We start from the raw sequence: 11,938 nt of genomic DNA on the forward strand, positions 1-11,938 counted from the left end.
AATGATCATCCTGCAGAAATAAACATGCGAATAGAGATTGCCAGATCAGCATTTATACGAATAAAGCCACTCCTAACGTGCAAAAATCTAAATTTGAAGATCATACTACGTACCATTCGCCGTTATATATTTTCAATATTATTATATGGATCTGAGACATGGACATTCAAAAAATGCAATTTAAAAAGAATCGCGGCTTTCGAACTCTGGTTATACCACAGAGTATTAAAAATATCATGGACTGATAGAATTACAAATAAAGAAGTACTGGAGAGGGTTGGTAAAGAAACAGAACTAATCACCACTATACAAACCAGAAAACTGGAATACCTAGACCACGTGATGAGGGGACCAAAATATGAAATTTTGAGACTCATAATACAGGGAACGATTCAAGGAAGATCTGTTAGCCGAAGGCAGAAATCATAGTTGAAGAATCTACGTGATTGGTATCAATGCAGATTGATTGATTTGTTTAGAGCAGCAAGTTCAAAAATAAAAATAGCCATTATGATTGCCAACCTCCGTAGAGAGACGGCACTCTAAGAAGAAGACTACAGATGTCTACAGATATATCACGACATCTTTGAGCAGGTATGTTCATCCCAAACAATGCCTCTCTTGTTCCAAACCGTTACGGAAATCAAACTGTGTGTCACTTTTGATAAGGCTATACATCCTTTTTTGTAGTTCTTCACCTCTATTCTTTAGCATTTCCGCAGCTATTTCCTTTTATCTCAGTATTTTGTTATTTTTGAGCCCATTGACTATACTTTTAATCTCTTTTTCACTAGACAGTTCTATTATTATGCCATCATCCTCCATAACAAAATTTTCATTCTCATCTGTATATTGCCCATTCAGTAGTTCACTAAAATGCCTCTCATATATACACATTGCTGATTCTTTTTCACTTGTGAGTGTTACTTCTTTTTTCATGGTATGAATTTTGGTATCCCCTCTCAGTTTTTTTAACTTCTTGATGAAACCACCGTATTTCTTTTTTCTGAAATCTTTCCTGAAATCACATTTGATGACGAATTTTTTATACCCAATTTAAATTATACACCCCCACTGCCAGTCACAGTGTGAATAAAGAGTAAAATACCATGATTTATGGACACTATTTAATCGAAATAGTACTTATAATAATTAGAAGATTCTTAAGCTTTCATTATGAGATATTTCTGATTCTCCTGAAATCTATTCGTGTTTGTGTTAAACTAAAATTATACAGAATATGATTAAAATTTTGCAGTGACAAATTTATTTTGATAATCTAAATTGTCAATCTCTTACCGTTCTTACCATCCAAAGGTTGACCCGATATACCGGCGTATTCTAATTTAAGTCGTACATCCATTTTGAATTTTTTTACAACTACGTTAAACTTTTTGTTCTTTTGGTTCCGCCGGGATTCGATTAATAACTTACTGGTCTACTGACACCGAAGTCAGTGCGCTGGTCCGTTTAGCCATCTGATCGATTCGTTAAATATAATGTACAAATAATTATGGAATTATACATAGCATTTACAAATCAAGTACTATACCAAAATAATTATTTTTTTTCCTTTTCTTGACAACCCTTTGTGGGGTTTGACCTGGTTGACAATATTCTTCCATTCTAAAAAGGTCGGCCCTCCTTCCCCATTGTCTAATTGAACCTGGTCCTTCTTCCTTCTATAAGTAGATTTCTGGATGTACCTAGTGGGATTAATTACAATAACATTTTGTTTACCTACTACATCGAACGTCTATTTGAAATAGATATACAGGTCATAAGTTCAGATGTAACATCAAAATATTTTTGCTGTAACATCTGTAACATCTCCTTACATACATGGTTGATACTTTTGGTATAAAACCATTCTAGTATTCAGCTATTATTTCCTTTTGCAAATGGCTCAAGTTCATAATGTACAAGTCCTGATAATATCTTGTAGATAACATTTAAGAATTTTATTGCTATATAATTTTTGCAGTCCCTTTTGTCCCTATCTGTTATGTGTGATATCTAACAACCAGACTTCTGGGATGACTCCAAGGATCGACAGATGCTGATTAATCCATGCATACACTTAAATAATATATAAAATATATACACAGTTCTTTATTAGTTCTACATCTGCTCCTTTTTTTCAGCCGCTTTTTTAGAACATGTATTGATACATCTCTATTATTCAGACATGCGATGCAGTGTGCGAAGGATAGGGCCATACAAACTAAATGAGAATTTTCTTGATAACGTTGCCGCTCTTCACGGCAGCAACCGTACGAACAACATAAAATCAGAGATTCTCAACAATTTCGTCACAAAATTTAATTTTTAGTATATATTAAAAGAAATGAAATTTTAGTAATGCGGTGGATAGTAAACAATTTCTTTTTATTGACTTACTACCATAATGAATAATGGAATTTTAATAGGTTCATAATTACTTATTAGGAATAGAAAACATATTTAACAACTTTTCCCATAATGATCTGATTAGTGTTAAAATCTATAACGTTTCAGTAACTTGATTGAAAATTGCGATTATTCCTATAATCTCCGTTGTGTTCTTTTTTTCTTCTCAAATGAAGAGTAATAAAACAAGTTTACATAAGCCCTTCTTCTGAATAACACATTTCGCAGATCAAAACGTCTTCTGCAGAAGAAAGGCCTATAATTTTCTACCTTTTTATAGTATACTACAGTTATATATTATAGTATACAAAGGTTTAAAATAATAATCAAGGTCTTTGTACAACAAGAAAACTTTTATTTTGTTGACACTACATTATATTTAATATAATTTAATGCTAAATTTTCTCACCATCTGAGTCATCAGTACTACTCTCATTGTCCTTTTCAACCGGTGTGCTTTCTTGAAATAAAAGTTTGTAAAAGTTTCTACTTTTTTCTCTTTGAAACAGGTCTCTCACGTCTTTTATTTTAGACTGATTAATAGAAACCTGAGGCAAAAGTGTAAGAGTAAGGTCAAATGGCAACTTTTTTGCATATTAAAAAGGGTTATACATTTCAAAGTTGGTTTTAGAAGAAGCCAGTGTCCCACAAGGTTTATACTTCAGCACGCGATATTTTTGTATTTTAAACTCACGATCTTTATTCACCTTGTATTTTTCTTCGACGTGTTCTTCTATTAATTATTCGTCTATTTCGTTTTAGGGATATCGCTGTGCATTTGTCTGAGAGAAATAATCTGTACTAATGTGTATATACTTTCTTAAGAAATATATTATAACGTTTCGAGACTGGCTGAATGACGAAAGTCTATGCCACAAAAAAAATCTTTATTCACAGCTTTCCTCAAAAAATAAGGAAAAGGTGCTGCATCCCAGTCATATATTATAGACGAGTCGTGTTTGAGGCAGAAAGGAGAAGGAGTTTGTCTGCATTGTACGAGTTTTTCTAAGTAGACTTTGGGTTCCTCGACATCTTGAACTCTTTTTAAGGCCTGTCTTATAACCCCAAAATTTCTGTCGCACTGAATAAAGGAGTGTCCAGAAACAGGATAAATAAGTGTCACTACGACTCTGTAGGTATAGTTTTGATATCCAAGCACAAATCCGTAACAAAGTCTGATTTTTATTTTGGCCTCCAGCTGCATCTGATAGAAGAACAATATGCTTGGCATTAGGATAATCTGCTATTTTATTGTGAAATACAGTCAAAGATGAATGAAGCAACACTATTTGCTCCCTTTTAACATTGAGATTCTATGAATGAATATGCATATGATGCATCATTATGCACGTGTATATTATATGTATATTAAATACGCACATCCATAAAAGTCTTTTATAGAACTGTTTTGTTATGTTGAGCTTTGACAACGGTAGATTTTGTGCGTAATTAAATTCCAGGACAAGAATACCACTATCATCTGTTGCCTTTCTCAACTAATCATTTTTTGCCTCGAGTCTCTTTTTATGGAGGTTGTAATCAACACGGCATTCATCATTCTGGTTCTTTTCTAGTTTGATTTCACACTCACGACAATAATCACATGTGTCAGTCTTCAGTTTTTTTGAACGTACAATTAGTTTCTCTGAAAAATTTGAAATACGTTTTGTATTTCATCGTAAGATTCTTCCCAGTAGTGTCTTTAAACACTCTTAAAATTGATCAAAAATGTTCTTAATCGTTAGGTCTGGGTTGTCGAAGTACAATCTGTTTTTTTTTCCAGGTGTGTAACGACTTGGTTTATGTGGAATATATTTTAAATGTTCTAAAGCCGTAGAATAAACATCGTCTGAAATTTTTCTTTATTTTTCGTGTTTTCCACGTTTTTCATCAAGTGGAGTTTTCTCAACAATTTTTTTCTGCAAGATTCTTATACGCTTTACTCCTACTTGATATAAGTCAACAAAAAAGGAACGGCACACGGGCACATCACAACCAGAAGTTTTAAGCTTGTATTTCCAATGATATTGTCTGTTAATTTTGGAATTTTCTATCTTTCTATACCTTTCTGGAGGCTTCTGGCATGTAATGCCATACAACGGGCTAGAAGAGTATCTTGTTCTTTTTTGAACCATTATCATAAAAAGAGTCAAATAAACTTATGATTTTGCGAAAATATTTTTGCAAAACATTTTTCTACACAACACTTACGGACAACAGAAAATACCGTACTCTGTACAGTTTTCTCCGTAAATATTGACACATACTCCTGTCCACTTTGTCTCTTAGATTTTGCTACGTTTTCTTTCCAATGGTCTTTCTGAACAATTTTCTTTTTGGCACTTTTTGACATCGCGTTATCTAAAATAGCTTTAGGACTAGCCATTGCTTTAAAATACTCTTAAATTTACAGTTTAAAATATAACATAACCTCAATCACATTGTCAGAAATTCACCAAAACCAGTGCCGGTTTAACACAGTCTGGTGCCCGGTGCTGAAACCGATGCCGCGCCTAGGCTCAAAAATATTTTTTAACTTTATTTCAATTCAACAAAACATAGTTTGAATACAAGTTTATTAAAAATAAGGAAAACAATTACAACTTTTTTTGGTTTCAAACTTAAATGAATACTAAAATACAAGAAAACAAATTAAGGGCGAATTTCAAAACGTAAAATAAAAATGTACCTAATAACATTCAAACAGGTAACATGAGGTAACATCAAATACCTTTACTATTGAAAAGCTTGTTTTCTTGCTGTTACTGAAGCAAAGTTTTCGATGATATCATTTATATTTAATTTATTTAGCAGGTCCTCGTTAATGGATAAAACTGCTAAGAAGTTCAAATTTTCTTGGGAAATTGCATTTCCTAAGTAGGTCTTTACCCTTTTTAGTGTCGAAAGAGAGCGTTCACTACTTGCATTTGCAACCATTATGGAGAAAAAAATACTAAATATTTTTGTATAAAAGCTGTACCAATTCTAAAGGAGTGTATAATTTCAATTGGGGAAGAGACATTAACAAATACTTTAAATAAACACATTCTTGGGTAAATTAGTCATTAAAATCCTCTTTGTATTTTTGTTGTAATTCGATTGCTGTTCTGAAAATATCTTCATCTTCCGTAGTTTTTAGTTTAAACAAAAATTCAAATGCTCTTGAACAAGACATAACTATCAGATCTTCGAAAAATCTCCGACTTGCCTCTGAATTCTTCAGCATAATTTTCGTTCCCTGTTAACAACATTCCTAAGGCCTCGTTACGATCACGTAAGAAATCAAAGAAATCTGCTAAAGATGATAACAGATGAGCGGTTGTGCTTAAATCCATATTTTCATTTTGTACTGCTTTATTAACCTCATTAACCCTTTGTAAAACGTCAAGACAGAATGATAAAATTGTTCAGTTTACCAACAAATCAAGTTTTTCCAATAGAGAAGCAGCTTCAACTCTTACATTTTTCTCATTTATATCCGTTGACATTTCAATCAAACATATTTTAATCAAGCCGTAATTGCTTTTTAACGCTTTTACGGCATCAAAACGAGAAAACTAACGAATTGTATTCACTCTTTTAGGTAACAGTGTCTGCTCCGATTCAGGCGAATTCTTTATTGCACGAGACAATAACTCCTACCTGTGTGTAGACATGGAGAAAAAATTGTATATAGCTTGTACCAACATAAAAAAAGATGTTGCTTCCAAACAACAATCTGCTGCATTTTGGACAACCAAATTTAAAGAGTGAACAGCACACGGCACAAAAAGCTAAATCATTGTAAGCTTTAATACGTGCTTGCAAACCAGAATACTTGCCATTCATATTACTGGCAGTGTCGCGACTACCTTCTATAGTTCTTAATATCTAATTTCAAAGACTCCAACATCCCAATAACTGTTTCCTTTAGTTCTTGTGAGCTCTGCTCAGTTTTTTTTATAAAATCCCACGATTCTTTCCACGGGATTCCCTTTATCGTTACAATATCTCAAAATCACTATAAGTTGGTCATGGTGTGTTATGTCAGGTATTGAATCTACACTTACAGAATAGTATTTGTTTGCCTTTATTTGCCTAACAATTTCATCAATAACTCGATTGGACAAAATATTCAGTAATTCGTTACATATATCTTTTGATAGATATGACGTTGTGCCCTTACCTAAATTTGCTCGTTTAATATTATAATCTTTTAAAAATGGATCATATTCTAACAATAGTTTCAGTAAACCTGGTAGTAGTAGTTTCCATTCCGTTTTTGCCAATACTTTCATGAGTATCTCTAAATTCTAATTCCCTGGTAGCCAGAAACTTTTTTACACCTATAATTCTTTCTACTACTTTAACCCAATATTCTTTCGCAGTACTAATTTCCTTTTCGAGTTCTACATCAACTCTTTCTTGCTTTAATAAGCGAGTCGTAGAAATTTTCGGATTGTCTATATGATGATTGGATCTTTCATGTTCGTCAAATCTTTCCTTACTTTTATTCCACAATGAAAATCCTGTTTTCAATTGGTTATTTTTTTTCAACTAAGACACAATAAATTGCCCAATCGCGGCGAACCACTTCTCCATTAACCAGTTTTTTATAAAATATTTGCTTACTGGCATACCTATTTTGTTCGCCGAAATTTCTTTTTGACATTGAAAAGTGCATATCTGTAAGATTCTGATGGACCCATTTTTCTAGAATCATTTCTGCATAATTATGACAATCTTTCCAAAGTGCTGGATCTTTAAATTTAGGTAAATCCTGTTTTAGTTACGTAAAGAATCCGTTATCTTTGTGAATTTTAGCCTCGTTACAAAAAATTTAAATCTGCCTTTCCCGAGTTACTGGTGGTTGCTTCAGCATCTTCTAATACTTTTGAAACAGGTGATACTAAGTACTCTGGCACTGATTCTGAAGTCTCCAAAATAGGTTCAAAGTTAATGATAACACAAAATTTTATTATTATTATATCGTGTGGATTTGTATGCAAATTTTATTTCACCATAACCATATAATTTCGGAACAGCACGCACTTCGCATATACCGCCCGGGAACCTTCAACCTCCCGGTGCTACAGCCCCGAAAAGACCCGGTCCCTGGTTAAACCGGCGCTGACCAAAACAGAGTTGATTTAGAGGCACAAATCTTTCTCAGCTGTTCTAACACTTCACTAAAAAAGTGTTGTACCAACGTAAAAAATCGTAATATCGCAGAAAAAATTGGTAGACTGACAGAGAACAACATAAAGAGTTTATTTCTTTGTTCTAACAAAAGAAGGGCCCATAGGCCTATAGGACTTTATTCTAGTCACCGCCTGAATTATTGTTTTCAAAATGACCTAACATAAAATAGTCTAATTACTATTTAAATGGGAATAAGCCACAATTAAAGGTTAAAATACGTTTATTGACGTTTCAATTTCCACTTCGGAAATCTTTCTGTATTTTGAGAACGATTTCCGAAGTGGAAATTTAAACGTCAATAAACGTATTTTAACCTTTAATTGTGGCTTATTCCCATTTAAATAGTAATTAATTTAAAATGCCACAAGAAAATAGCTTCAGAACATTATAAAATAGTCTGAAACTTCAACGCTATACACATATTTTTTTGTTAACCGTTCACGAGTGAATTGAAAGAAAAATGAATTATTCAGTTTACCAAGCAAACGAAAGACGTATTAGACAGGTACTTGTAGATAGATATTTACGATAATTTATTTACAGAATGGGCGAAATATGCAAGACCGCTTGCACCATACAACCATACTGATTCTAACATTTGAAATGTAATATAGGTACGTATATATGTATATATTCAAGAGTATTGAAGAATCATGAAAATCTCCTGTAAGGATAAAATTATTCACCAGGAAGTATTCCATTCGGTGAACTAACAAGGAGAGATATAATTAAAAATTAACGCAAAACACTACACTATCTTTTTCATTTTGTAAGTGGAAATAAATAAAAAATTCTACAATTGATTACGCAGGGAAAGATTCGGGGCAAGCTCTGAATTGAGAAGATTTGATACATTTGGCTTAACTAGACGTTTGATACAATCTATCCATGATTCATGAGGGTTATTCGCGTAATTTTTTTATTGTAAATTCTTTTATTATTTAACTAGTAAAAATTCCAGTTATTTCCACAACGGGTTTCGCATTTTTGGATAACGGGTATTGAGTTCCTATTTTTCAAAACATACATGAAAAAAATCTGTAACAGAATAGCAACTATTTTTCGGAAATTTTAAAATAACATTCATTGAAATGTGAATACTTGATGGATATAGAACGTTCGGTTAAGTTTTCCCAAAACATCAACGATTCAATTACCATCAACAAACTTTCAAAATGAAATATAATATCGAAAGGATTCATGATATTATTTAGATATTTTATGCTTTTGTGTACTGTAGGTATCTTTTAAAAGTTTTATTAAAAAAGCTTTTATCATTTTTGCATATGAGATAGCTATATTGTATTACAAACGAGTCTAGCGTTTAGTATTGAGTAAATAAAAAAAAAAGAAAAGAAAGGAAAATTAATTAGGAGATCAAATTTTATATATTTAATTTTTACTTCTAATTTTGCCACTACGAAGATTAAACAAAAATTTTACAACGAATAATTAAAACGTTTCAAAAAGTGGAATATTAATGGTAATATTTTATGAGAGTCCCGCATAATATAATTAAGCTAAAAGAATATTTTCACGATGGAAACTAGACTTTACTTAAAGGTTGGTCACATTACTTCGTTCTTGGTTCAATATAATCTATCAGCACCCACAAATTTTTACCAAACTTCAGTCCACCTACATTAATAAAAAAAAATTCAAATTTCTTAACGTAAATTTAGGATAAATTCATAATTCCAACTACAACATTAATAGTTAGTACTGTTATTTTATTATAATTTTATCTTATTTAATTTTAAATATTGCTGGCTACTGTGATATTTAGACAAATACCTCAAGTTACATTGACTGCTTTGTTCCGACTTTCTTCCTAACATGTCATTAGTGTCATTTCAATCAGTTGCTATCAACAACTCCTCGTAGACACTTTGTCTTAGGGCCAGCAACCTCCAGTAGAGTCTTACGTTGCCATGTTATCAATTCCAATTAATTGTAACTTAAACATCATAGCATATAAGATCAAATAATGTAACTTAAATTCAAATTAAAAACATTTAAACATTTAACGGGTTTTTACCCAAATATTTAGTGGCTCAAAACATGTACACTTAGTAAGTATTAACCACATTTTGGTCAAACATTTTAAATTTCATGTTTTCTTTAATTAAAGTGGTTATATATTTTTAGGACACACTGATGATATAATATTGATACCGAAAACATTCTGTGATGTAGCCCGATTGGGTGTTTTAATTATATACCTTTTATAAAGGATTTTTAAGTAAAGTTTCGTTTAAGGTTAACAAATAGGTGGCGCTTTTTGCAGCATTACACTAGAATAGTGGAAATAGCAGGATACATTCGCTGGCTTTCCGTGTTTGAGTTTGTATCTTCCCGACTGTCTGAAGACGTACTCCGTTCGGCTCGCGTAGATAAGAATACGGCCGAGGTCAGAAGGCCCTGCCCGTCGTAAGAGGCGACTAATGGGTAGGAATTGAGAGGTGGAGAGCCGTCGCTTGAGGTGTCGGGTTTGTAGAAACGCACTCGAGACGTTTAGGCGTGACGGTCACCAGCCTACATTCGTAGTATCTGAGACGAGACTCTCGGGGATCCATCTACTCTCATTCCAAGAGAACCAGGCGAGGTTGAACGAGCTGGGCCCGTACACACCTCATTTGGCCTTACACCATTACTCGTGGTATGGGTGTCTCGGCACGTACCCGCCTGCAGATTTAAGAGTGGTAGAGGACAGATCCTCGGTGGTGACCTGTCTACGTGCGAGATGGAAATTCCTCTACTTGCGTCACCTGTCCGTCCGTGAGGTAATCGCAACACAGGTACTACGAGGGAGGTGGAGCCCCGCGATGCGCTATGCATCGCGCCACCTTCATTTTGGTGTTGGACTCGTAGGACAGTGAAGGCGCTAACGGTCGTATGCCGAAAGGCCAGCTAGACCAGGGTCCTGCCAATTTATTTGGAGGGCACCAAGTGCAGCTATGTCTGAAGACGTACTCCGTTCGACGGAAACAAAAATACAGCTGGGGCAAGTTATACCTGCCTGTCGTAAGAGGCAACTAATGGGAGAGAATGAAGAGGTGGAGAGCCGTCGTTTGAGGTGTCGAGTTTGTAGAAACGTACGCAGGGACCTTCGGCGTTACGGTCATCGGTCTACACTCCTAGTATCCGAAACGAGCCTCTCGTGGGACCAATCTACTCTCTTTTCAAGGTACCAAGGTGATGTTGAACGAGCTGCGTCCTTGATACACCCTTTCCCCATTAGCGGCGTGGCACGTACCCACCTTGAGAGACTTAAGAGTGGGAGTGGAGAGCTCCTCAGCGGCGACCTGTCAAACGTGCGATGGCGAGCCTTCGGCCCCCACATGCAGGGGGGGTTAGATAACTGACGGGTGTGCGCAACAGGTACTACGGGGAGGGTGGAGCCCCGCGATGCTTCATGCAACGCGCCACCCTCAAATGGTGTCGGACTCGTAGGGGTTAGGTATACCGAAAGGCCAGGTAAACCAGGTTCCAGCTGATGCTGTATCGTCAGAGGGTACACACATTCGTCAATGTCTGAAGACGTAGGGCATAGAGAAATAACGTTATAACAGTCTATTGATACCAATTCATACACGAAAGTTCGACGAATTGTGTTCCTTTCGCCGTTTATCTATCTATATAAAAGGCTATGATGACAATGACATCTCACACTGTAAGTCCAGCCAACTAACGGCGCCATCTAGGAAAGAAATATGAACTACCATATTTCAATCAAATTTTGTTCTTGAAACAATACGTTTAATTAATAATACTGTATTAATTATATATAAATATAATTAATAATTAATTTTAATAATATTTTTAAGGTAGATTTATTTAATACAAAATAATTTAAAGAAATCTCAGTTAATTAATTTTTTCGAAAATTGCTAAAAAATATAGCTTACTGTAATTAGACGGTAAGATCAACGACGTATAACAGATATTTATTATTATGTCACACTTATAAAAATAAATTGACGATTAACAAACGTCCACGCTTTACCAAAATAAAATAAAATAACAACTTAGTAAGATTAAATAAAATTAAATAAAGGTAAATAGAATTAAATAAAATTAAATCAATTTAAACAGAATTATGTAAAATTAAATAATTTTTTGAGCGTTTTGTGGTGGGGATAGAATAGTTCGTCGGATCATGACGTATGATACATCGTTGGAAAGGAGAGGCGGTAGCGAATATGTTGTATTTGGTCCGATAAGGGCATGTGATACGTTAAATGAGAGGGAAGGATGTCACGAATATATTAAGGTACAAAAAACAAACAAAGCTACTACCAAAAGGGCACTACACATTGTCTTCATTAATAATGAACGTATAGTTACA

The 11,938-nt window shown here is 34.1% G+C and overlaps 1 protein-coding gene across 2 annotated transcripts in view; it reads left to right on the plus strand.

Annotated features, from left to right (window-relative positions):
* The window catches only part of LOC140443772 (uncharacterized), a 126,075-nt gene that overhangs the window by 51,811 nt on the left and 62,326 nt on the right, over nt 1-11,938 (plus strand). The window lies entirely within an intron of this gene.

The sequence above is a fragment of the Diabrotica undecimpunctata genome, chromosome 6 (genome assembly GCF_040954645.1).
Source record: "Diabrotica undecimpunctata isolate CICGRU chromosome 6, icDiaUnde3, whole genome shotgun sequence".
NCBI lineage: Eukaryota > Metazoa > Arthropoda > Insecta > Coleoptera > Chrysomelidae > Diabrotica > Diabrotica undecimpunctata.